This window comes from Dendrobates tinctorius, unplaced genomic scaffold (genome assembly GCF_039654945.1).
Source record: "Dendrobates tinctorius isolate UK_male_01 unplaced genomic scaffold, ASM3965494v1 ptg000063l, whole genome shotgun sequence".
In the NCBI taxonomy this organism is placed as follows: domain Eukaryota; kingdom Metazoa; phylum Chordata; class Amphibia; order Anura; family Dendrobatidae; genus Dendrobates; species Dendrobates tinctorius.
The window spans coordinates 3,377,809-3,403,358 of NW_027361731.1; the positions used below are offsets into that span (position 1 = coordinate 3,377,809).

Genomic DNA, 25,550 nt, shown 5'->3' on the forward strand with positions numbered 1-25,550 from the left:
GCAATAGCTGGACATAGCGGTTGGGTCAAGGGTTGGCTTTTTAACGATAGGCGTGATTGTGGCATGTTTGAAAGCAGAAGGGAAGGTACCAGAAGTTAGTGATAGGTTGAAGAGGTGGGTTAGGGATGGAATAAGTGTGGTGGTGAGGTTGTGGAGAAGGTGGGATGGGATGGGGTGGGGTTCACAAGTGGTGAGATGTGATTTGGAGGGGAGACAATTAAGCTCCCCTTCAGTGATGTTGGAGAGGGAGGTTATGGGGAAAGGGCATTGGTCTGGTATACAAAGGGGTTGTGGTGGTTGAACAATAAAGACTTGCCTTGTTTGTTCAATCTTATTTTTGAAGTAGGTCACAAAGTCCTCAATAGATATGAGGGAGGTTGGAGGGGGCAGTGGTGGGCAGAGGAAGGAGTTAAAAGTTTTGAATAACTGTTTGAGGTTGTAGGATAGGGAAGATATGAGGGTTGTGAAGTAGGCCAGATTTGAAAGCGAGTGTTGCCTGTTTGAATGCAGTGAAATCATATTGTGAATTTGTTTTCTTCCAACGTCGCTCTGCCACCCTGGACACTTGCCGGAGCTTTTTAGTGATGTTATTGTGCCAGGGTTGTCTATTGATACGTCACACTCTGTCATGAACGAATGGAGCGACTGTTATGAATGAGTCACTGGAGGAGGAAAAAACAAAAATACAAGCTAAGTCCAGAAAACCGGAGAGGTTGGTAGCTAGCGGATTGCAGACCCCTGATCCTATTCACAACAGCTAACAGTGGGGTGTTCCTACGGTGGTCCTAGACACCTCGTTCACAGCCGGAGAACTAAATAAACCTAAAGAAAGAAAGGGGAAATCTAAACTGCCCCAGAGCAGACCCCAAAGCAATAGACAGCCCCCAACATGTATTGACGGTGAAAACAGATGAAAACACAAACACAGACAGAAAGACAGGCTGATCAAACGATGGGGCCCTCACTAACTAGATAAGACAGGAAAGAAAAGCAACTGTCTGCAATCACGCAAAAACCATGTCAAAAATAATGTCCAACACGTCTGATAGAAAAGGCCCTGAAGTCACTAGACTTCAAATCACTATATCAGCACTCAGGTATATTCTGAAAACAGAGTAAAGAGATCAACTGATCAGAGACAAAAATGGAGTTCAGCCAGTCCCAACCAGGGCTGGCTGAACACAAACACTAAGTAAACCAGACAAAATCTCATGGAACAATAGCAGAGCAAAAACTTAGCTTTAGTAGACAGGACTAAACTGGAGGCCAGAGCTCAGAGCAGAGAGGATCACCAGCAACCCAGCAGGGCGTCGGCGGCCTTATATCCACTCAGAGATTCCGGATGTCCAATCACACTCCACCTGTTCAGATGACAGGTTTTTCCCATCCAAATCAATTTCACTACCTCCTTTCACCAGCAGAGGGAGTTCATCGGACATCAAAGGTGAAGGAGAAAATGAGCTCATAACAAGCGACCATGTCAATGGCTGCGAGAGTGGCATTGTAGAAAGCAGCGGCACTGTCTGTGTCGTGCAGTGAGGATATGGATTGCAGTGGTAGAATAGAGTCAGATAGCGTGTGGGTGTCTAAGTGTGCGAGGTTTCTGCGGGGATGTACAAGTGGCTGTACATGGGTGACAGGGATGAGAGAGTGAGTAAATGGTGGTCAGATAGAGGGTGAGTGGAGGTTAGATAGAGAGCAGAGACGGGTGAAGATCGGATCTGTTGTATGTCCATCTGTGTGGGTGGCTAAGGAGGACCATTTAGTAAGTCCAAAAGATGAGGTAAGGGACAGAAGTTTGGAGTCCGTTGACTTAAGGGTATCAGTAGGGATGTTGAAGTCACCCATGATGATAGTGGGAATGTCAGTGGAAAGAAAGTGAAGAAGCCAGGTAGAAGATTAGTCAATAAAGGCTGTAGTCGGGCCCAGAGGTCGGTATATGATGGCCAGTTGGAGGTTGGAGGGAGAGTAGATACAGACAGAGTGTACTTCAAAAGAGGGGAGGATAAGGGAGGGAAGAGGGGGGATTGGGTTAAAGGTACAGTTAGTAGAAAGGAGAAGACCCACTCCTCCACCATGTTTGTTGCCGGGGTGAGGAGTGTGGGTAAAGTGGAGGCCGCTGTAACACAGCGCAGCAGGGGAGGCGGTGTCAGAGGGTGTCAGCCATGTTTTATGTGAGGCCGAGGAAGGCAAGATTGCGAGAGAGAGGTCATTAATCACATGAAGATTATTGCAGATGAAGCTGGCATTCCAGATACTCCAGAAAGAGGGAGCAGGGGAGTGGGCGTCAAGTGCACGGGTTTTACGTTGGAGAGATTGCGGTAGTTCATGTTGGATAGGGAGTGGTAGGAGGGGGAATGAAGGGGAGGTATTAGCTGTGGGGGTCCAGGATTGGGAGATATGTTGCCAGCAGTGAGGAGAAGCAGAGAGAGGGAGAACAGGTGGGAGGAGAGTGGCCGGCTTGTTTTATGTTTTATTAGGACAGATCTGAGGTTGAGGAGCAGCAACAGAGGAGTTCCATTGGGGAGGTAAGAGGAGATGAATATTTGGTTAGAGGGTGTTGGAATTTGGGGATAGCGAAGGAGAGTGAGGATTAGTGGAGCAAACACTGTAAGGGCATATGTAAACATGGTGAAGGAGTAAGATGGGTTAATAGAAAAGCTAGGTCCAAGTAATAAGAAGTGCTTACTCTGCAGATATACCCAAAAGAGACAGATACATAGTGTGGGGTCCTGACTCCTGCCATGACTAACTGCTGTTGAATTAACTGCAGCTTCTGTATACTTATTTGCAAGTACACTTTGCTGCAGGGGGACGCTTTCCAGACCCCACACGTGTGCACCCCTTAGAATGCTACTAAATTTATAGGACTGAGTAGAGGATCAGTTGACAGGGATTGTGGGAGCTGGTTTGGGATAAATTAGCAGCTGGCCAGCACACCAGGGGTGGATAGATGATCAAAGACACTAGGCCTAGCTACATCTCTTGTTAAGGATATGAAATCAATATTTAGTTATGAAGATATCTAAATCATAGATGCACAGACGCTCACACCTAAATCATGAAAACTCACATAAAATAAGGTTGCTTTTAGTACATATTGAAATAGAATGCTGATGTGGATTTTAAACTACTGTATATACTCTACTATGAGCCGACCTGAGTATAAGCCAAGGCACCTAATTTTGCTACAAAAAACTGGGAAAACTTATTGACTCGAGTGTAAGCCTAGGGTGGGAAATGCAGCAGCTACTGGTAAATTTCAAAAATAAAAATAGATACCAATGAAAGTAAAATTAATTGAGACATCAGTAGGTTAAATGTTTTTGACTATTGATTTAAAATAAAAACATTAAACAAGCACTGTAAGTGGAATAGAGGGTCAACAAAAACAATATGGTAACAACAGTAACTTTAAAAGTGCAAAAACCTTAGCTTAATCAGCAACCAAGCTAAAACACAATAGTTAAAATCCTTCAAAGTCACTGGATTCCTCATCATCTGTATATCCAAATAGAGCTTCAGCTTGTAAGAGGTTATCAGCATAGACATTGTCATCATCACTGAGTTGGTCATCACCATCACTGCTGTCGTTCTCATACAAAGCTCTGTCTTCACTGGCATCCATAGCATTACTAATGCCACATTTCATGAAGTTCCGTTGCACCATGTCCTCTGGAATCTCTTCCCATGCATCACAAACCCACTTTACTATTAATTCTATGTCCGGTAAAATAGTTAGCAAAATAGTTTTGTCTCCCATATTTGCCACAGTTCTGTTGCTTGGAAAATCAAAAATCATGGGTGTTTCATCCATATTTCCTATATTTCTCCAGGTCATAGTTATGGATCCTTCTTTGTTTTATGATGAATGGAATGACACCACTCTTTCATCAAGGTCTTTTGGCAACTTCTGTGAAATCTTTGTTTTTTGCCGCAAACTTAGGCCAAATCTATTCATGACATGGGTACACCATCCCATTCTGCTGATGCAACAAAATTTTCAGTGCCTGGTGCTTTCAATTTGTCTTCTTTAGCCATTTGAAGAGCACGTAAGCAAATTCCCATGCGTGTTACGCAGTAACCATTTTGACGACACGCCATAACACATTTTTGCAATTCAGTCTCTAGAGCCTCATATGACATCTTTAAACCACGTTGAGCTTTTGTTGCCTTTGGAATCTTTACCAAGTCCGCTTTCATTTTCCGCTACTCCCTCACTTGTTTTTCGTTAACACAAAATTCCCTACTTGCAATACTGTTATTGCTTTCTTCTGCCCTTGACACAACCTTAAGTTTGAAACCAGCGCTTCGTACAACCTGCATTTTGTTTTGGTCCAGGATTAGAAGTATTGGGATCCATTTCTAACAGGATAAAAAAGACTTTAAAAAAGAAATCCATACCATAGCGATTAAATTCTCGAAATACGGTACGTACTGTATATCCAAGACCAGAGCTATAGCAGTACGTGTACTTAGTCAGAGAACAGAGGGAGACACAAAAGCGCAAATAGAGTCTTAGCAAACGTTACACAGAGTTGCCCACCTGGTGAGAGTGAAGGAAAGACATATAATAATGGTGGCTGCTGCAGATCCACAGGTCAGTGCAGGACCTGGTTGAAGCATACAATTAGGTAGGAAGGAAGGATCATCCCCGTGCTGCCAAAAGAATAATTAAAAAAATTGTAAAATATTTGTGATATGTCCTGATGAAGTGGTTACCTAAACCCTGAAATGTGTAGAATAAACCACATTGAAACCTCTACAATTTTTGGAATTCTTCTTGCGGCAGCGCGGGGATGATCCTTTCTTCCTACCTAAGACTACGTGTACTTAGCAATGCTTGGGCAAAGCTAGGGAGCTCCATTTTGAATCATGAGCCCCATATAATGCTCCATACAGTTTATAATGGGCCCATATCATGCTCCATACAGTTCATGATGGGCCCCAGAAGATGCTCCATACAAAATACGCCGCATACAATGCTTCATAAAGTTCATGATGGGCCCATATAATGCTTCATAAAGTTCATGATGTGCCCATACAATGCTTCATAAAGTTCATGATGGACCCATATAATGCTTCACAAAGTTCATGATGGGCCCATTTAATGCTTCATAAAGTTCATGATGGGCCCATACAATGCTTCATAAAGTTCATGATGGGCCCATATAATGCTTCATAAAGTTCATGATGGGCCCATATAATGCTTCATAAAGTTCATGATGGGCCCATATAATGCTTCATAAAGTTCATGATGGGCCCATATAATGCTTCATAAAGGTCATGATGGGCCCATAAAATGCTTCATAAAGTTCATGATGTGCCCATACAATGCTTCATACAGTTCATGATAGGCCCATATAATGTTTCATAAAGTTCATGATGGGCCCATATAATGTTTCATAAAGTTCATGATGTGCCCATACAATGCTTCATAAAGTTCATGAAGGACCCATATAATGCTTCATAAAGTTCATGATGGGCCCATATAATGCTTCATAAAGGTCATGATGGGCCCATATAATGCTTCATAAAGTTCATGATGGGCCCATATAATGCTTCATAAAGTTCATGATGGGCCCATATAATGCTTCATAAAGTTCATGATGTGCCCATACAATGCTCCATAAAGTTCATGATGGCCCCATAAGATGCCCATATACCCAATAATGCTTATGATGATTATACCTAATAATGCTGCTGATCATTACCGTATACACAATAATGCTGCTAATCATTACCGTATACCCAATAATGCTGATGATGATTACCGTATACCCAATAATGCTGATGATTATACCCAGTAATGCTGCTGCTGATTATTGTATACCCAGTAATGCTGCTAATAATCATACCCAATAATGCTGCTGATGATCATACCCGATAATGCTGCTGATGATCATACCCAATAATGCTGCTCTGCAATAAAAAAAAATGAGCTGACCTCTGCTCCTCAGTGTTGCCAGCTCTCTGCAGTAACTGTTCAGGCAGAGGGTGCGCACTAAGCATGTCATTGCGCCCTCTGACCTGAACGTCAGAGGACGCGGAAGACACAGCGCGGCGGTGGAACGGGGACAGGTGAATATCGCAAGTACCGGGGGCCTGAACAAGCGGCTGCACACTCACATACACCCCCATAGCGCACCAATGTCCCCACCTGCTCTGGACCCCGGCACTTGCCCCGGTGCCAACGCTGACTGCCGGCCCTGTCAACAGCCACCAGGACACTGACAGAGACTGCAGGGACGCGCGCAGATAACCAGGAGAGACCAGGGACCTCCGCACTGCATTGGAGAACAGGTAAGTGGGTGTCACGTCGGCGATGGTAGCCGCCACCGTCCCAGCAGCGGCGGGGCCTGCCGCCACCTATACTCACCGGCGCTCGCCACGCCGCATTGTGCCCGTCTCCTCCATGTCCTCATCAGTCCGGCGCGTGCCTGTCTCGTGCGGGCACCTTAGGCCGCGGACGCGCGCTCTGCAGGTCTCTTAACCCTGCAGCGCCCGCCAAGAAGCCTGAGCGCCCAATCAGCTAGCAGCAGGGGGTATATCAGGTGTCTCCAGAATGGTGGAGACGCCTGATTATCGTGTGCCTTTCCTTGCGGTATCCTGGCAAAGTGTTTAGGGGTTTCCCCTTCACACTCTCTCGCTAGACCTGTACTCCGTGTCTCCGTCCTGTACTCCGGTGCCCAGTCCTGTACTCCGTGTCTCCGTCCTGTACTCCAGTGCCCAGTCCTGTACTCCGTGTCTCCGTCCTGTACTCCAGTGATCAGTCCTGTACTCCGTGTCTCCGTCCTGTACTCCGCTCTCAGTGCCCAGTCCTGTACTCCGTGTCTCCGTCCTGTACTTCGTTCTCGGTGCCCAGTCCTGTACTCCGTGTCTCTGTCCTGTACTCCAGTGCCCAGTCCTGTACTCCGTGTCTCCGTCCTGTACTCCGCTCTCAGTGCCCAGTCCTGTACCCCGTGTCTCCGTCCTGTACTCCCTACTCTGTTCTGCATTCTGTTCTCAGTCCTGTACCCCTCACTCAGTCCTTTGAGCCGCCCCTCTTGGTTCTAGCAGTCGCGGCATCTGTCTTCCGAGGGTCTGCCCCTAATGGCCCCTGTATAGGGGTCGGCACCACCTGGCGCGCTCATCCCCGGGAGCTCCAGTGCCGCGATCCAGAGGGTCCACTCTCGGACGTAACCTTCCTGGCCGTCACAGTATAATCAGGGCATGGACCCTGCTAGCGCCTCGGCGGCCACCCAGAAAGAATTGCTCTTTTTGCGGGAGAATCAAACCAGAATAATGTCCTTTATGAAATCCATGGACACCCGCCTTTCCGCCCTACAAACTACTGATCCGGGGAGCGCCCCGTTGCTAGCGGGACTCCAGCAGGAGCTCACGCAGCAGCGTGACGCCCAGTCCCATATTCTGAGCTACATGGCGTCCGTGGACGACCGACTCCAGTCCCTACAGTCCTCTGCTGCCGCTTCAGCTCTACCTCGGGACCCCCTATCCCTTCCGCCACCATGCTTGGGGAAACCTCCCAGGTTTGGTGGCGACCCCAAAATGTGTCGGGGGTTTTTAAACCAGTGCCGCTTGCACTTTGAGCTCCTGCCTCAGCAATACCCCTCTGATCGGGCCAAGGTAGCTTTCATTGTGTCCCATCTTGAGGGGGAGACCTTAGCATGGGTAAATCCCCTGTGGGAGAGAGATGACCCGGTGGTATCAAGCATCCACAACTTCCTGGATACTTTTCGCAGGGTATTTGATGAGCCTGGCCGAGTGGCCTCCACCACTGAGGCTCTTTTCAATCTTCGCCAAGGTTCTCTCACCATAGGACAGTATGCCATCCGCTTCCGGACACTGTCCTCTGAACTGAGGTGGAATAATGAGGTTTTGGTTGGGGCCTTTTGGAGGGGACTCTCCGGTAAAATAAAAGATGAGCTTGCCGGCCGAGACACTCCTACCACTCTGGAAGATCTTATATCCCTAGCTACCCGTATAGATTTACGGTTTCGGGAACGCACCCGGGAGTCTGTTAGGGAGAGGAGATCTTTTAGGCTATACCAAGCGCCCATTCCCCGCTCCCCGTCGTCTTCTTGTAATCCCACTCCCGAGCCCATGCAAGTGGACCGAGTAAAGTTGTCCTAGCAAGAACGCAGGGAGAGAAGGATGCAGGGCCTATGCCTTTATTGTGGTGGGGCCAATCATTTTGTGCGTACTTGCCCAGTGCGGCCGGGAAACGCCTCCGCCTAGGCCAGGTAAGAGAGGCCTTCCTAGGTGACACCGATTCCTCTCTGCCCCTTTCCATTTCGGCTTTAATTGTTTTAGGTCAGGAGCGCAGATCTGTGGAGGCGTATGTGGACTCGGGTGCGGCTGGTAACTTCATCCGGCTTAAAGAAGTGGACCAGCTCCGGATTCCGGTTGTTATGCTAGAGAATCCACGCTCCAACGCCTCCGTGGTTGGCAAACCACTACCTGATCCCATCACCATGGTCACTGTCGAGGTGGAGATACAAGTTGGAGCTCTTCACCGAGAAAAAATCGCCTTTTATGTTTTGCCCAGTTTGTCCCATGCCGTGCTCCTCGGCTTTCCCTGGCTTCGTCTACATGAGCCCGTTCTGGACTGGCGTTCCGGGGAGATCCTCCGCTGGGGACACTTCTGCCATGAACGTTGTCTGTTGCCAGTATCTCGCCCAAGTCCGCAGCAAGCTCCTACCAATCTTCCTGGGCTTCCTACGGCTTACCACTTGTACACCGACGTCTTCAGCAAGAAGGAGGCTAAGACACTGCCGCCACATCGCGCCTACGATTGCCCAATTGAGCTGATGCCAGGAGCGATTCCTCCCAGGGGAAGAATTTATCCTCTGTCTCCGGCAGAAACCGCGGCCATGTCCGAATATATCCAGGAAAACTTGGCTCTGGGTTTTATTCGCAAGTCATCCTCCGCTGCTGGAGCAGGGTTCTTTTTCGTCCGGAAGAAAGACGGATCTCTTCGGCCATGAATTGACTACCGAGGCCTGAACAGTATCACAGTCAAAAATAGGTATCCCCTTCCGCTGATCCCGGAACTCTTTGACCTCTTGAGAGGGGCCAGGATCTTTACCAAATTGGATCTGCGGGGAACCTATAACTTGATCCGAATCTGTGCCGGGGATGAATGGAAGACGGCCTTCAATACTCGAGACGGCCATTACGAGTATTTGGTTATGCCTTTTGGTCTCTGTAACGCCCCGGCGGTTTTCCAGGAGTTCGTTAATGAGATCTTTCGAGACCTACTCTACTCATGTGTCGTCGTATATCTAGATGACATACTCATCTTTTCACCTGACTTATCCACTCACAGAAGGAGTGTTCGGCTGGTTCTGCAACGTCTACGGGAGAACAGACTCTACGCTAAACTAGAAAAATGTCTGTTCGAACAAACCTCATTGCCCTTCCTAGGGTATATCATCACGGACTCCGGAGTGAAGATGGACCCCGAAAAATTGTCTGCTGTGCTCAAATGGCCATGTCCAGTTGGAGTAAAAGCCATCCAACGGTTCCTGGGTTTCGCGAACTATTACAGACAGTTCGTTCCCTTCTTCCCCTCGGTGACCAAGCCCATCTCTGCTTTGACCCGGAACGGGACCAAACCAAATGTCTGGACTCCGGAGGCTGAAGAGGCCTTTCTTGCCTTTAAACGGTCCTTTTCTACCGCTCCAATTTTACACCGGCCGTTAGTCAATAGGCCCTTCATCCTAGAGGTAGATGCCTCCTCTACTGGTGCGGGAGCGGTCCTTTCTCAGCGGACAAGTTCTGGTCAAGTGGTGCCTTGTGGATACTTCTCTAAATCATTCTCTCCCGCAGAATGCAACTACTCAATTGGAGACCGGGAATTACTAGCCATTAAGATGGCTTTGGAGGAGTGGCGGTATCTTTTAGAGGGGGCAGTCCATCCATTCATAATCTTCACGGACCACAAGAATTTGGTGTATCTTCAGTCTGCGCAAAGGCTCAACTCCAGGCAAGCCAGGTGGTCGCTATATTTTTCCCGGTTTGACTTCAAACTTCATTTTCGACCTGGGGACAGAAACATCAATGCTCTATCCAGGTCCCTACAGTCACCTGAGGCTGAGGAGGTTTCTTCTCACATTATTGAGCCGGCCAAAGTTATCACCGTGGCGCCCGTGACGCTCTCCCCCATTTCGCCAGGCAAGACCTTCGTCCCACAGAATAAGAGGTCGGAAGTCATAGTCTCGGGGCATTCCTCCAAGATTGCGGGTCACGTCGGGGTCAAGAAGACCCTCAGCCTTCTTTCGTGCTACTATTGGTGGCCTTCCCTTCGCCAAGATGTGACAGATTTCATAGCCTCCTGCATGACTTGTGCTCTGAACAAGGTACCAAGAAGTCTGCCGTCCGGTCTGCTCCACCCTCTGCCTCCTCCTGAGGCCCTTTGGCGACAGATTGGTATGGATTTCATTACCGATCTACCGCGCTCTTCCGGGTGTACTACCATCTTAGTAGTGGTCGATCGCTTCTCTAAAATGGCCCATTTCATCCCGCTGCCCGGATTACCTACGGCATCTGAGCTGGCCAAAGTCTTCATACACCAGATCTTTAGGCTTCACGGACTCCCACAACGAATTGTCTCCGATCGAGGGGTCCAGTTTACCTCCCGTTTTTGAAACCCACTCAGCAAGCTCATGGGTATATCTCTGGACTTCTCCTCTGCTTATCACCCTCAGTCCAATGGGCAAGTGGAACGGATCAATCAGGTATTAGCAGCCTACCTGCGTACCTTCTCTAACGCCCATCAAGACAACTGGGTGTCTCTTCTGCCATGGGCAGAGTTCGCCCACAACAACCATCCTAATGAGTCCACCACTAAAACGCCGTTCTTCGTGGTTTCCGGACAGAACCCTGGTGTTCCACTACCTCTCTCTACGCCTTCTGGTGTTCCCGCAGCAGATGTCCTAGCTACCGAATTTTCTCAAGTCTGGAAAGAGACCAGAGAGGCACTTGAAAGATCCAGTATCCGGATTAAGAGACATGCAGACAAGAGGCGCAGGGATCTTCCGCCATACCAACCTGGCGACAAAGTCTGGCTGTCAACTAAGCATATCCGCTTGAAGATACCTTCTTACAAACTGGGTCCTCGGTACATCGGCCCGTTCGAGGTTCTGGGACGCATTAACAACGTGGCTTATAAATTGAGGTTGCCGGCTTCGCTTCGGGTCCCTAACGCCTTCCATGTCTCGCTCCTTAAACCTGTTGTTCTGAATCGGTATCGCTCAGTCCCACCTCCTTCCCCTCAGCCAGTAGGGGCCGATAACATCTTTGAGGTAAAAGAAATTCTTGCCGTGAAAAAAGTTCGGGGGCGTACCCTCTTCCTCATTGATTGGAAGGGTTTTGGTCCTGAAGAGAGGTCCTGGGAACCCAAGGAGAATGTTAATGCTCCTCTTCTTTTAATGAGGTTTTTGTCCAACCTCAGGAGAGGGAGACGTAAAGGGGGGGGTTCTGTCACGTCGGCGGTGGTAGCCGCCGCCGTCCCAGCAGCGGCGGGGCCTGCCGCCGCCTATACTCACCGGCGCTCGCCACGCCGCATTGTGCCCGTCTCCTCCATGTCCTCATCAGTCCGGCGCGTGCCTGTCTCGTGCGGGCACCTTAGGCCGCAGGCGCGCTCTACAGGTCTCTTAACCCTGCAGCGCCCGCCCAGAAGCCTGAGCGCCCAATCAGCTAGCAGCAGGGGGTATATCAGGCGTCTCCAGCATGGTGGAGACGTCTGATTATCGTGTGCCTTTCCTTGCGGTATCCTGGCCAAGTGTTTAGGCGTTTCCCCCAGGGCTGTGGAGTCGGTAAGCCACAGTTGCGACTCCGACTCCTTCATAAATGGCCAATTCGTAACAATAAATTTACTGTTGTCAAATCTTAACATCGTGCTTATTCAGTTTCTCACCATCATATAAGTAAGCAGACCACTTAGAGCAAAAACTATATTTATTAGAATACAATTAGAATATAACAAATAACTTTTATAAACTTTTCTAAACTCTTGTAAGTAAATATCCAATAAACGATGTTATGCAGTTAATAAGAAGAAATCTATAAATTTGTCCTCAGAAAAAGTATTGCCTCTGTCAGATCCTCCTTCATGGATGCCCTCAAATCTGATCTAATTATTTTGAGAGCAGAGAACAACCTCTCTACACTAACTTCGGTTGGTGCCAAAGCAGTAACCACTCGGGCAACATCTCTGACAATGTCAGGATACAGAGGAATCGCTTGTTGCACTGTTATTTTTGATGAACGGTCAAATTTCTCAATTTCTTTTAGTGCACATGAAAAATTCTGCTGAAATGTACTGGCTGTGTTCTTTGATGGGGATGACTCTTCTATGCGGGAATGCTTTGCACGGTCCTTGTGATCCAAATATTTTTCGAAATTAAATTCTTCAGTTGATGAGGGTGAAGATGTGGCAGGACGACCAAATTCTTCTTGTTCCTCCTGACTGTTCTGCAACCCTTTCATCCTTACTGCTATTTCAAACAGAGCTTCTTTTCCTTTAGTTAGCTGTTGATCATCTAGAAGAATCCGATGCATTGGATCTACATAAACAGCTGCCAAAAGAATGTTATTTTGTAATAGTAGCTCCTCTCTCCGTTTCATTGATGTAGCAATGCCACTTGTAATTAACCCTCCTCTTTGGGACAGGCGAAACATCAGGTTCTTCCACTCCTTTAAGAAAATACCTGGATTTAAGTCCTCTGCTTGTAATTTTTTAGTCACTGTAAATGGGTGCTCTAGCAATTTTTCCAGCTCAGTCACCTGATTCCACTGACTTTCATTTAGCGTCAGTTGAGGGTTAGCCATGTCTACAAGAAAGGTTTTCAGTTCAACCAAGCGCTGAATCATTAAGTAAGTACTGCCCCATCGTGTGGCTTGATCAATAATTGCCCCTTTTCCAGGACGTCTCTTCAAAATTGAGTCAACTTTAGGGGTTCTGGCAACAATAGCCAATTTTCTCACCTTGCCAATCAGTGCAGCAGCATGTCCTTCTTGCATACTGTCTCTTATAGCCAGCTGTAGCGTATGCACAACACAGCGCATGTGATGAATGAAAGAACATATTGACACAGTTTCAACAAGATCATCTAAACTATCATGTTGCTGTTCATCTGAAGCAACTTCAGTTTGCTCCTCAGTTACAATACTGTGTTCCTCTATTTCAAACATTTCTGTGTCTGTGGACCCAGAATGTTCTTCTAGCTGCTGGTCACCATCATTACTCTCATTCAATAGCTTAATAGTACTTATCATATTTGAAGCATTGTCAGTTACGACAGAAAGAACTTGCTATTTTTTAAGTTCATAGTCTTGCAGAACCTTTTCCACCAAGACCTGGAGAAACTCACTGGTGTGATGAGCTTTGGTGTCTTTTACTGCCAATGTCTTGGTAACTATTTCATTTTTGTCACAAATAAATCGGACATTGATGGCAAAATAGTTCACTCTGTGACGTGTGCAGGCATCCACAGAAAGCGTCCCTTGAGAGTTTTTTTAAGTTCTTCCTTTTGTTTAAAAGCTTCTTCGATTACTAATTTTCTAATACTCTCTCTCTCCAGAGAAACACCAAGCTTGCGGGCCATTTCCCCATTCAGACACATAAAAGCTGGTCGTGAAAATAATGAAATAGGCACACTATCCTTTACAACAAGCTCTATGATCTGTTTTTTAAATGTATCTACTGTCATTGTCACAGTAACTTTGTCACTGACAAAATATCTTGCAACTGATGGCTGCAAAGTTCTCTGCTCCTTTGTTTGGCTGGAAGAGCTGGGCACTGGTTCATTGGTTTGGATGCAGTCTTTCTCATCCACTGCTTTCAGTACTTCTGGATGAAAGCGCTGTAAATGTCTCTTTAGATTAGAAGCTCTGGTAGGAGCATTTTTATCTTTGCCTGACTATGCACTGATCTTGGCTTCACAGCATTTGTTTTCGTCTGGATCATTTGTCATACACTGACAGACATAATGTTTTCTATCTTGAGTGATGGTGAAATGTTCAAATACAGCTGAATTGATGTGACGCTTCTTTGACAGTCTCATGTTTTTAATTCTGCATTCACAATCCAAATGACAATTGTTTTTCCTAAAAACAATTGTACAAAATTATTGCCAAGTCGTACAACTGATATAGTGGTCAGTAATACTGTTATTCCTCATGTACTCACAGTTAACTGATGCAAAGTTTGTTGAAAGGATAATACTTCTTACAGTCTTCCTCTTCTGAGTAGCAGCTGTGAGATGCTTGGAAGACGCACACCAAACATCTAGTCTAGAGGAGGAATTTTACTACTAAGAATTTGCAACACATTTTCACTTTCAGTTTCATACATTGTAAGTAGGGGGGTTGGGGCAGCATGAGGTTAACCAAGTATAAGATTAGATAAGGGCAGTGGAGAACCGTGACACACAAGAAGTAAGAAATGACTCTATCTCCAGCAGAACTGCTTATCACTGTTGTTCATAGTTTGAAAGAACATATATATTTGAGTAACATTTATAAAATTCATATGAAAGTTCAATTATGAAATATTAATACATTTTTTTTAAAGCTGGAGTCGGTACATTTCTACCGACTCCGACTCCAACCAAAACTAACTCCGACTCCACGACTCCGACTCCACAGCCCTGGTTTCCCCTCCACACTCTCTCTCTAGACCTGTACTCCATGTCTCCGTCCTGTACTCCGGTGCCCAGTCCTGTACTCCGTGTCTCCGTCCTGTACTCCAGTGCCCAGTCCTGTACTCCGTGTCTCCGTCCTGTACTCCGCTCTCAGTGCCCAGTCCTGTACCCCGTGTCTCTGTCCTGTAATCCGTTTTGTACTTCCTACTCTGTTCTGCATTCCGTTCTCAGTCCTGTACCCCTCACTCAGTCCTTTGAGCCGCCCCTCTTGGTTCTAGCAGTCGCGGCATCTGTCTTCCGAGGGTCTGCCCCTAATGGCCCCTGTATAGGGGTCGGCACCACCTGGCGCGCTCATCCCCGGGAGCTCCAGTGCCGCGATCCAGAGGGTCCACTCTCGGACGTAACCTTCCTGGCCGTCACTGTGGGACTGTGACTCGTATATAAGCCGAGGGGGTCTTTTTCAGCCAAAAAAGGGGCGAAAAACTAGGCTTATACACGAGTATGTTTGCCAACACATTACAACACAGTAACCTTTGGTGTATTATTTGCTATATTTACCAATGCATTAACCTTTGGTAGATGTTGACACAACTAGTCTGAGGTTATCAAGAACAAAGGGAAAAATGTTCCTGTATCTGGGAGTTATTGTTCCTATATACTGTAGTTCCTATATTCGGGAGTGAGTAATACCAGCACCCTAAGAGTCAACAATCTTTAACAATAAGCCAATAATAATAATAATAATAACTTTTATTTATATAGCGCCAACATATTCCGCAGCACTTTACAATTAAGCGGGGACATGTACAGACAATAAATTCAATACAAGTTAAGACAATTCAAACAATGAGATTAGGAGTGAGGTCCCTGCTCGCAAGCTTACAATCTACAAGGAAATGGGGGGACACAGTAGGTGAGAAATGCTTGTTAATTCAGGTCTGGCAATTATAATAGGGATTTTCATATAAAGCTGCATGATCCGGTCATCAGCCCGTGTGTTTAAGTGCAATAGACAAGTATCAAGTGCAGTTATCATGTGCATGAAGGGTGTGGAGACAGATGAATAGTAGGGTGCAGATTCAGAATAATATTTGGAAGGAGGGAACAGGGCAAAGTTAGCTTGCTGAGTAGTTGATGTGGTAGGCTTGTTTGAAGAGATGGGTTTTCAAAGCGCGCTTGAATAGGTCAGGGCTAGGTATCAGTCTGATCGTCTGGGGAAGTGCATTCCAGAGAGCTGGAGCAGCACGAGAGAAGTCTTGGAGACGGAGGTGCGAGGTTCGGATTACGGGGGATGTTAGTCTTAGGTCATTTGTAGAACGGAGGGCACGTGTATGAGATAATGAGATAATGAGATAAGAGCCAATGAGATAATGCGGCGGAAAAGTACCTTGCTTTTTCCATAAATACTCTGCATTTCAGCCAATAAAATCGGAAATCATTTTTTTACGCAAGCAAGCTCTCTGGAGTATTTCTCCGTGCACGTAAACCCTCTCACATATAATTTGGCAGCAGACAAGTAAGATGAAAACACAAACATCTCTTGTGCCCCAACACTCTATGCTATCACACCTTTCACCAGATAATATCTATAGTGACCCCAACCATGGATATACAGCAGTGAGTATTGAGTACAATGCAACAAATGAGTTATTGAAAAGATTCAGCAGGCAAATATATGCCATTAAAATTGTTGTAGGATGATATGCAGCAGATGATAGATGGCAAGCAGAGTTATACCATTGAAAAATGTTGCAGGATAATAAGCAGCAGATGATGGAGAGCAAGCAGAGTTATAACTCTGTGAAGAGAGGAGATGGATGTTAATTTCCCGCCATTTAATTAACTGCAGCTTCTGTATACTTAGCTGCAGGTATACTTTGCTGCAGGGGGATGCAAGCCAGACCCCACACGCGTGCACCCCTTAGAATGCACTCCATCCTCCAATCTTGTAGCACCACCTCTGTTACAAGAGAGTCTAATATTATGAAATACAGTGGTCTGTCAATTATTGAGTTCAATTCCCTCAGTATCCGTGGATGAATGCCATCTGAATCGGGGGATTTGTCAATGTTTAAATTGCTCAGATGCTGGTGTACTTTGTTAAACTAGTTATATCAGGTTGTTAACTTTGATTTTTGCCTTGTTGAATGATCCCTGTAACAGACAGTTCATTGGTGAACACGGATGAAAAGTGCCTGTTTAACCCTCCGTCAGGCGCAATATAGATTCTCCTCAGTTCATGCGCAATGTGCCTGACAAGCACAGGTCAGAAAACCACCTATAGTAGCTACATATTTCAATTTCAGGACTATAGAAGTAGTCAGTGACCTTCATAGGAATGTATTAAAAGAAATTACACCAAATCAGATGCAAAAAAAAACATTTATTAACCATAAACTTATTAAAACTAAAAGTACCACTTTTCGGTAGTACCGCCAAATAGGCTCCAGTTATCTATACTTAACTATTGCTTAAATATAAAATTATGGAAAAAAACTTAAAGGATATTGCACTTAGATGTTACTTAATTATTTTCTACTCATCTTCAGTGGTTTCAATTGCAGCAGAAGCAGCACAGGTACACTTAGAAAAGCAAGGCTGGCAGACGAAAGTTGCATGGGAAAGGCAGATTGATGCTTTACATATTTTGCAGTCATATTTAGAAAGCCTTCTGAAACCAGATACAAATGAGCAGGTAGTACAACTGCGTCTTTTAGAAGGTGGTAGAGTCGGTGTTTGTTCTGGAACGTCCTTGGGACGATATCTCTTCAACCGGTGTTGCAGGGCAAGGGGCATTCCAACCGTCTTTGTACTTCTTAGGCTTAGCTCTCCACTCACCAGTTCATTAGCCAATTGTTTTAGGTACATTCTTCTGCGCATTTGTTTAAGTTCATTACCAAGGTAAATTACTTGTGAGTTCATGCCACCCATATTCAGCATTGTAAAGAAGATTACCATCGGCCAGCGTTTGGTATTTCGACTTACATTGAAATTGCCACACATTTGGTCAGCAGTGTCAACGCCGCTTTTGGTCAAATTATAAAAAGTTAGGATTTCTGGTTTCCTTAGCTCCCCAGACTCTGGATCAATGGTGTAATCATTATGTAATGAAGAGACCAAAATCACATTTTTCCTCTCGCGTGGGATGTAAGAAACTAAAATCTTTCCATTACTGAACCCAAACATAGTGCTATACTGTTGTTTGCCTTTTGTATATAGAAAATCTGGCGGCAACTGTCTTTTGTTTTTTCTAACAGTTCCCACATATGACAGCTTTTTCGTTTTTAAAAAATCAATCAGATCAAAGTCAGTAAACCAGTTGTCAGCAGTGATATTTCGACCAGATCCAAACATTGGCTCAGCAATTCTCTTTACCACATCACTAGGCTTGTTGCTCACATTGAAAGGACCTGGTGGCTGTCTTCCACAATAAACTTCCATGTTCATAGTGTACATCATCCTTGCATCAACCATGGCAAAAATTTTAATTCCATATTTGTTTGGCTTTGATGGTATATATTGCCGAAAACCACATCTTCCACGGAAACCTGGAAGCATCTCATCAATAGTGAGGTTTTGCCCCGGGCAATAGCTTTTTTGACAATTCATAATAAATTGTTGAAATATGTCCCGAATTGGTGCAAGCCGGTCATAACCTTTTCGTTCTGTCCGGGTACTTCGATCATCGAAACGGAGGCAACGGATCAGGACTTTGAATCGTTTCAGATTCATCACAAGGCTGAATTTTTCGATGCCATCACCGTCTGTCCCCCACAGCTCCTCCAAACTTTGCCTATTTGCTCTGAAAGCACCAGCTAGGTATAACAAGCCAATAAATGCCTTGAGTTCAATCACATCAGTGTTTTTGATGTCCCTCTCTCTGGAGAATTGCTCTTTGATTGTGTCAATATACTGGTTAGTGAACCGAACAATAGTTTCCAACATGCTATCTGTAATTAGATTACTCCAACATTCCACTGCAGTTTTAGCTTTTCTAGCACTTCCAATAACTCCAGGAAGGTGTGTAATAATATTGTGGGATTCTCTGCGCTGTTTGTTCTTGGGTGCCTTTTTGTTCCACTTTGTATTTTTATCTTTGCCCAAATAATAAGCTAGATCTGTGTCTGTTTCCTCTGTATCAGTGTCATCACCATCCTGCTCTGTTCCAGAATCAGTGTTACATTCTGCTACCTCATCTTCAGATGAAATGTCACTAGATTCCTCTAAATCCTCAGTTACTGCTGGTTCTTCCTCATCATCTTCTAACAAAAAAATCTTCATTTCTTCTAAATGAAGGGGTTTAGATGAATCATACTGTTTTCTGGCCATTGCAGCAGAAAATCTGAAGCAAGAGAGAAAGAGTATGTGTTAGGGCGCAATGTGCCTTAGAAGCCACCCTCCTTTTGTCTAAGAAAACAGTACTTATGTACACTAACTTAGCATTAGTCCTTCATAAAACAAGCTAAATACACAATCGTGATGAATAAAAAAAGAAAATACTAACCTTTCAATTTGTGTTGAAATCAGGCGCAATGTGCCTGAGAAGCCAAAGTGTTGATATCTGCTCACTAGAAGGTCTGCTGAGTCACTGTGATATCAGGTTTCACAGAGCCTGTAGAGTCAGGAGATAACTAGGAGGGGTGGGGTTTTCTGATAAGTGGGCAAGGAGAGAGAAGTGAAACTAATTACTGTGTGCCTGTCAGATCTATTGCGCCTGACGGAGGGTTAATATCTCAGCCTTTTCTTTGTCCTCCATAATTATCTTGTCATCTTTTAAAGGGTCGAAAACCATCTGTTTTTTTCTTCTTGGCATGGATGTATTTATAAAAATATTTGGGCTTTGTTTTAATGTCGTTGGCGACTTGTTTCTCCGTAGATAACTTTGCTCTCTTGATATCTTTTTTATATTTCTCATTTAGATCTTTATACTCCTGAAAGTGCTATTTAAGTATTCTCAGCTTTTATGATTTTGAACGACCTTTGTTTTTGTCTTATTAACCCCTTCCCGATGTGCCGTACATGTACTGCTCTGCGGGAGCTGCGTTCCAGCAAACAGCTGTCCATGTATGTCGCACCGATCGTGAGGCCTCACGCTTAGCGCAGCGGCGATTGGGTGCTGGCATCAGCTCTGTTTCAGAGCTGACACTCTGATCGCGGGCATTTAACCCATCTGATGCCGCTCTCATTAGTGACAGGGGCATAGATGAGCATCGTGCAGGCAGGGGCTCCCTACGTGCTTCCATGAGGACAACGCTATGCGATCACGTTGTCCTGATGGTCTCCAAGGAGACCCCTGGCCACAAGATGGCCATGGGGTCCTTCAGGGTTCTGCAGGGAAAATGGCTTAAATCTTAAATTTCTTAGTTAAATCTTGCTCTTTAGTACCAAAATCATGCATATTACTACAGGTTGGGTATAGCCTTACGTACTGGCTTTTTGGAACTTTGAGAAGCCGTTAGATGGCGACTATTGATAGAAATGTAGCTGTTTGTATGAGTAGGCTTAGTATATGTGTGGTTGCAGATATGTCCATTTTCCACATATATATTAAGATCTAAAATATCACGTTTTTTGTGCTGATTATGGAGGTAAAATTCAGTTAAAATTCATTTTTATTGATTTCAGTTAGATTGTAAAAACAGGTCCTGACCTCCGGACCATATAAATAAAATATCATCTATAAATTATGGCCAGAGGACCAGGTCCTGGGGCAGCACGTCACCCGGGTAGATGGCTTCCTCTTCCCAGCTACCCACGTACAGGGTGGCGTAACTAACCTATGTGGATACATTTGATGTAAGACACTATATCTCAGATATTATTGGTCACGCTGATGGGTTAACCCCTTAATCACCGCCAATACGCCTTTTAAGGGCGCCCGTTAAGGGTACTTATTCCTCAGCACTACTTTTTAGTGGCGCTGAGAAGGTTATAGCACCCCCAGCATCAGAAAATTTGTGATGTCTCGGCTACCGGGGGTACCTGAAACCCCGGAGAACATGATTCCAGTGTTGTGATCCATGGCAATGCCCCAAAAATAGTCAGATTTCCCATTTATTTCTCTCTCCTCTGATATGATCTAGCACATCTGATGAGAGAGAAATGGAGTTCCCCCGATCCCCCCTGTACCTGCGATGTCCCCCGATCCCTCCGACTGTGTCCTCCAGCCCTCGGCGTCTTCTTTCGGGAATAAAATTGCATGCACATGCGTAGTGCACCCGCCAAGATCTGCCGGCCAGCACCCGGCAACAATAGGAAATTTCTCCTATTGGTTTATTTTGATCACTGTGATAGACCATATCACTGTGATCAAAATTAAAAAATAGTAAATCAACCCCCCCCTTTATTTACCCCGTTAGTTAGGTAAAAATAATAAAATAAAAATAATGTATTTTTTTTCCATTTTTCCATTAGGGTTATGGTTGCTGTTACAGCTAGGGTTAGGGTTGGGCTAGGGTTAGGGTTATGGTTGGGGTTAGGGTTGGCGCTAGGGTCAGGGATGTGCTAGGGTTAGGGCTGGGGTTAGGGTTAGAGCTAGGGTTTGGTTAGGGTTGGGACTAGGGTTAGAGCCAGTGTTAGGGTTGGGGCTGGGGTTAGGGTTGTGGTGTTGTTAGGGTTGGGATTAAGGATAGGGGTGTCTTGTGGTTATGGCTGGGGTTAGGGCTGTGTTAGGGTTAATGTTATAATTGGAGGGTTTCCACTGTTTAGGTAGGGGTCTCCAAACGCTACATGGCACCAGCCATTGATTACAGCCAATTTTGCATTCAAAAAGTCAAACGGTGCTCCCTCCATTCTGTGCCCTGCCATGCGCACAACCAGTGGTTTTCCCCCACATATGGGGTATCGGCGTACTCAGGAGAAATTGCACAACACATTTTGTGGTCCATTTTGTCCTGATACCCTTGTAAAAAATAAAAAAGTTTGGTTCCAAAGTAAATTTATTGTGAAAAAAAGTAAAAACTTTAATTTTTTCCTTCCACATTGCTTTAGTTTTCGTAAAGCACCTGAAGGGTTAATAAACTTCTTGAATGTGGTTTTGTGCATCTTGAGGGGTGGTTTTTAGAATGGGGTCATTTTTGGGTATCTTCTGTCATATAGACCCCCCAAACTCACTTCAAATGTGAGGTGGTCCCTAAAAAAATGGTTTTGTAAATTTTGCTGGAAAATTAAGAAATCTCTGGTCAAATTTTAACCCTTATAACGTTCTAACAAAGAATAATTATGTTGCCAAAATTGTGCTGATGTAAAGTAGACATGTGGGAAATGTTATTTATTAACTATTTTGTGCGATGTGACTCTCTGATTTAAGGGCACAAAAATTAAAATTTTGAAAATTGCAAAATATTTGCCAAATTTCTATTTTTTCCATAAATAAACGCAAGTCACATCAAATAAATTTTACCACTAACATGAACAACAGTACGTCCTGAAAAAAACATTGCCAGAATCAGTGGGTTCCGTTGAAGTGTTGCAGAGCTATAACCTCATAAAGTGGCAGTGGCCAGAATTGTAAAAATTGGCTTGGTCATTAATTACCAAATTGGCTCTGTCACTTAGGCTAAGTGCACACGTAGCAGAAAATTTCTGCTCAAAAACCTGACTCCCTTCCCAGAAACCACACCTTTTTTGTCTTCGTGTTTTCCGCGCGTTTTCGTCGTTTTTGATGCGTTTTTTTCCGGCGCGTTTTCAAAACGCATTGAACTAGCCAGAAACGCGGAAAAATCCACGAAAGTAATGAGCATGCTGCGTGTTTTACCGCGATGGGTTTTTTTCGCGGTAAAAAACGCATCAATATGCACAAAAAGTGCAAAATGCATAGAAATTAATGGGAAGCTTATTTTTAGCGGTTTTATAGCGGTTTTATTGGCAAAACCGCTAAAAATACCGCTAAAAAATGCTGTGTGTGAACACAGCCTTAGGGGTTAAAAAGAGTTTTGTGTATCTTAGGGAGGTGGTAGAATATTGCTATCCTAGGATGTTGAATATTATTAAATGCAACTTCTTCTTTATTCAAAATAACTGATTGTAATCCTCTATTAATTAAAACCTTTATTTTTAGCTTGAAGGCACATTTTGGATAATTTTTCATTACCTTATACTGTATTTTTCGGACTGTAAGACACGCTGGACCATAAGAAGCAGGTTTTAGAGGAGGAAATTAGAAAAAAAATTGAAGCAAAGTATGTGGTCAATTCTGTACTAATATCCCTTATCCTGGTATATATATCTTCCCAATCCAGATATGCATGGTCCCCTCATCCCCATCCTGGTATGCATGGCCCCCTCATCCCCTATCCTAGAATGCATGGCCCCCTCATCCCCATCTTGGTATCCATGGCCCCCTCATCCCTACCATAGCATGCAGAACCTTCCTCATCCCCATCCTGGTATGCATGGCCCCCTCATCCTCATCCTGGTATGCATGGCCCCTCATCCCCTATCCTAGAATGCATGGCCCCCTCATCCCCATCTTGGTATCCATGGCCCCCTCATCCCTACCCTAGCATGCAGATCCTCCTCATCCCTACCCTGCCTGGTATGCATGGCTCCCTCATCCCTATCCTCTTATGCATGGTCCCCTCAACCCTATCCTGGTTTGCATGCCTCCTCAACCCTATCCTGGTATGCATGGCCTCCTCATCCCTATCCTTCTATGCAAGGCCTCATCATCCCTATCCTGGCATGCATGGCCCCCTCATCCCTATCCTAGTATACAAGCACCCATCTTTGTCCTGATATGCATGGTCCCATCCCCATTCTGGTATGCAGGGCCCCCCCATCCCCATCCTGGTATGCATGGCCCCATCAGAAAAATATCTAAAAAACATAAGCCATAATACTTACCTTCCCTGCACTCCCTCGCAGCATCCTGTTCCAATGCCAGCAGCTTATTTATGCTTTTAAGCAGTGCATAGCAGTGACGTCATACGCTGCTTACAAGCCGAGGACAGCTGCCAGAATACTCACTGTTCCCCTTGCCGGGACTATGGGCGTGAGCAGCAGTGAATATTCAATGATCTTTAATAGCGGGCACAGTGTTAGCCATAGTCGTCGCCTTCCTGCAGCTGCTGAGCATTCACCTGTGACTGCTACTAAAGGAAATGAATATTCACTGCTATCCACCCCCATAGGAGCGCAGAACAGTGAATATTCATTCTCTTTTTAATAGCGGTCACACGTGATCACCTAGCAGCTGCAGGAAGCCGGCTGCTGCTACTGTGCTACTTGGCAACCACATGGACTAGGAATCGTACCCACCGAAGGCCTGCTCTCCTTTCACCATGGGTATAACGCTACTCAGACAACACATGGTGACAATAAAACCGTGTGACAACACATTATTGAACCAGAAAACAGGCAAATAACACATAGAACAGTCCCAGCAAAATACCCCAAAATGGTGCACATGAGGGTGTGTGCACACGTTGCGGATTCTGCTGCGCATTTTTCCATGCAGATTGGTCTACGCATTTCTTCTTGTGTAGAGCAAGACACGGAGGGGGGAGCAGTTGAATAAGCCCCGCCCAGCTGACCGGACCGTGGCAGTTTACATACATCTGAACCGATATAAAAAAGGTATTTAGGCATGAAAGGTGCGGGGTCAGGGGGAAGCAAAAGTACTAAGAGCATCCTTATGTGACACACAATTGAATGATATCATTATAGGATAGCTCAAAAAAGGGGTGACAGATTCCCTTTAAGGCCCCGTCACACACAAGCGAGATCGCTAGCGAGATCGCTGATTTTGTGACACATCAGCGATCTTGCCAGTGATCTCGCTGTGTATGACACGCATCAGCGACCGCCCCCCCGTCTGGTATTGCTGATCATGCAGGAATGTCCTGGGCCATTTTTTGATCGTTAGTCTCCCGCTGGCCAGCACGCATCGCTGCATGTGGCAGTGGGAGAGCAACGATCAGCGAGCTCCCAGCACTGTAAGCAGAAGCTGGGAGCTCGTATCCAAGGTAAATATCGGGTAACTAAGCGCACGTGTCATTTAGTTACCCGAGGTGTACCTTGGATACCTGCGTGCTCGCGCTGGGAGCTGGTATCCAAGGTACACAGTGGGTAACTAAGTGCCGCGCACTTAGTTACCCGATATTTACCTTGGATACCAGCGTCCAACACGAGCACGCAGGTATCCAAGGTACACAGCGGGTAACTAAATAACACGTGCGCTTAGTTACCCGATATTTACCTTGGATACCAGCGCTGGTGAAATCTGCCTGTTTGGCAGCTCACCAGCGATCCTGACAAGGTCGTATCGTTGTTGGGATCGCTGGTGCATCGTTATGTGTGACGGTGCCTTTACTTATATGGAACAAGAAAAGAGTAAGATAATAATCTTAGATATTTACATAGAATCCTACTGTGCCTCATGGGGGCACAGTCTATACTCCTAGAATGTGCGATGTTCTGCATTATATGTGGTTTAGAGAAGGTTACCGGTAGGACCTTATGGAAAGGATTTTACTCCTCAGTATTATTTAAACTGGGAGGCTCTTATATTATATATGTCTGGCCATCCTGTAAGAGGTGGTCATTAGCTTCATGTGGTGAGATCTTTTACTGGGACTCAGGCCAAATATCAATTTCCTTTACTATTTAAATATTAATGATTTTCATCCACTTCAATTCATGAAGGTGACAGTGCTTTTCCCCTTTACAGGGTGCACTTAATCTGCAAGGGACGTATATACTCAAAGAAGGTCCTTATATTTTCAAAGGAAGGCAGTACATGTAAAGCCTTCGTTTATACCCGTAGGGCTTCTCGTATTAAAGCGAAAAATGCATTTTGCCTCCAATGGTAGCAAACTTTTATTCTAGGGCCCAAAATGACATGTCTGATTCTTCAAACCTTTATACCAAGGGGAATTTGATGATGACAGGTTCTCATGTGGG

The 25,550-nt window shown here is 45.2% G+C and overlaps 1 protein-coding gene across 1 annotated transcript in view; it reads left to right on the forward strand.

Moving 5' to 3' along the window:
* LOC141094179 (uncharacterized) overlaps positions 1-25,550 on the forward strand; it is a 287,422-nt gene that overhangs the window by 132,084 nt on the left and 129,788 nt on the right. The gene's annotated exons all lie outside the window — the stretch shown is intronic.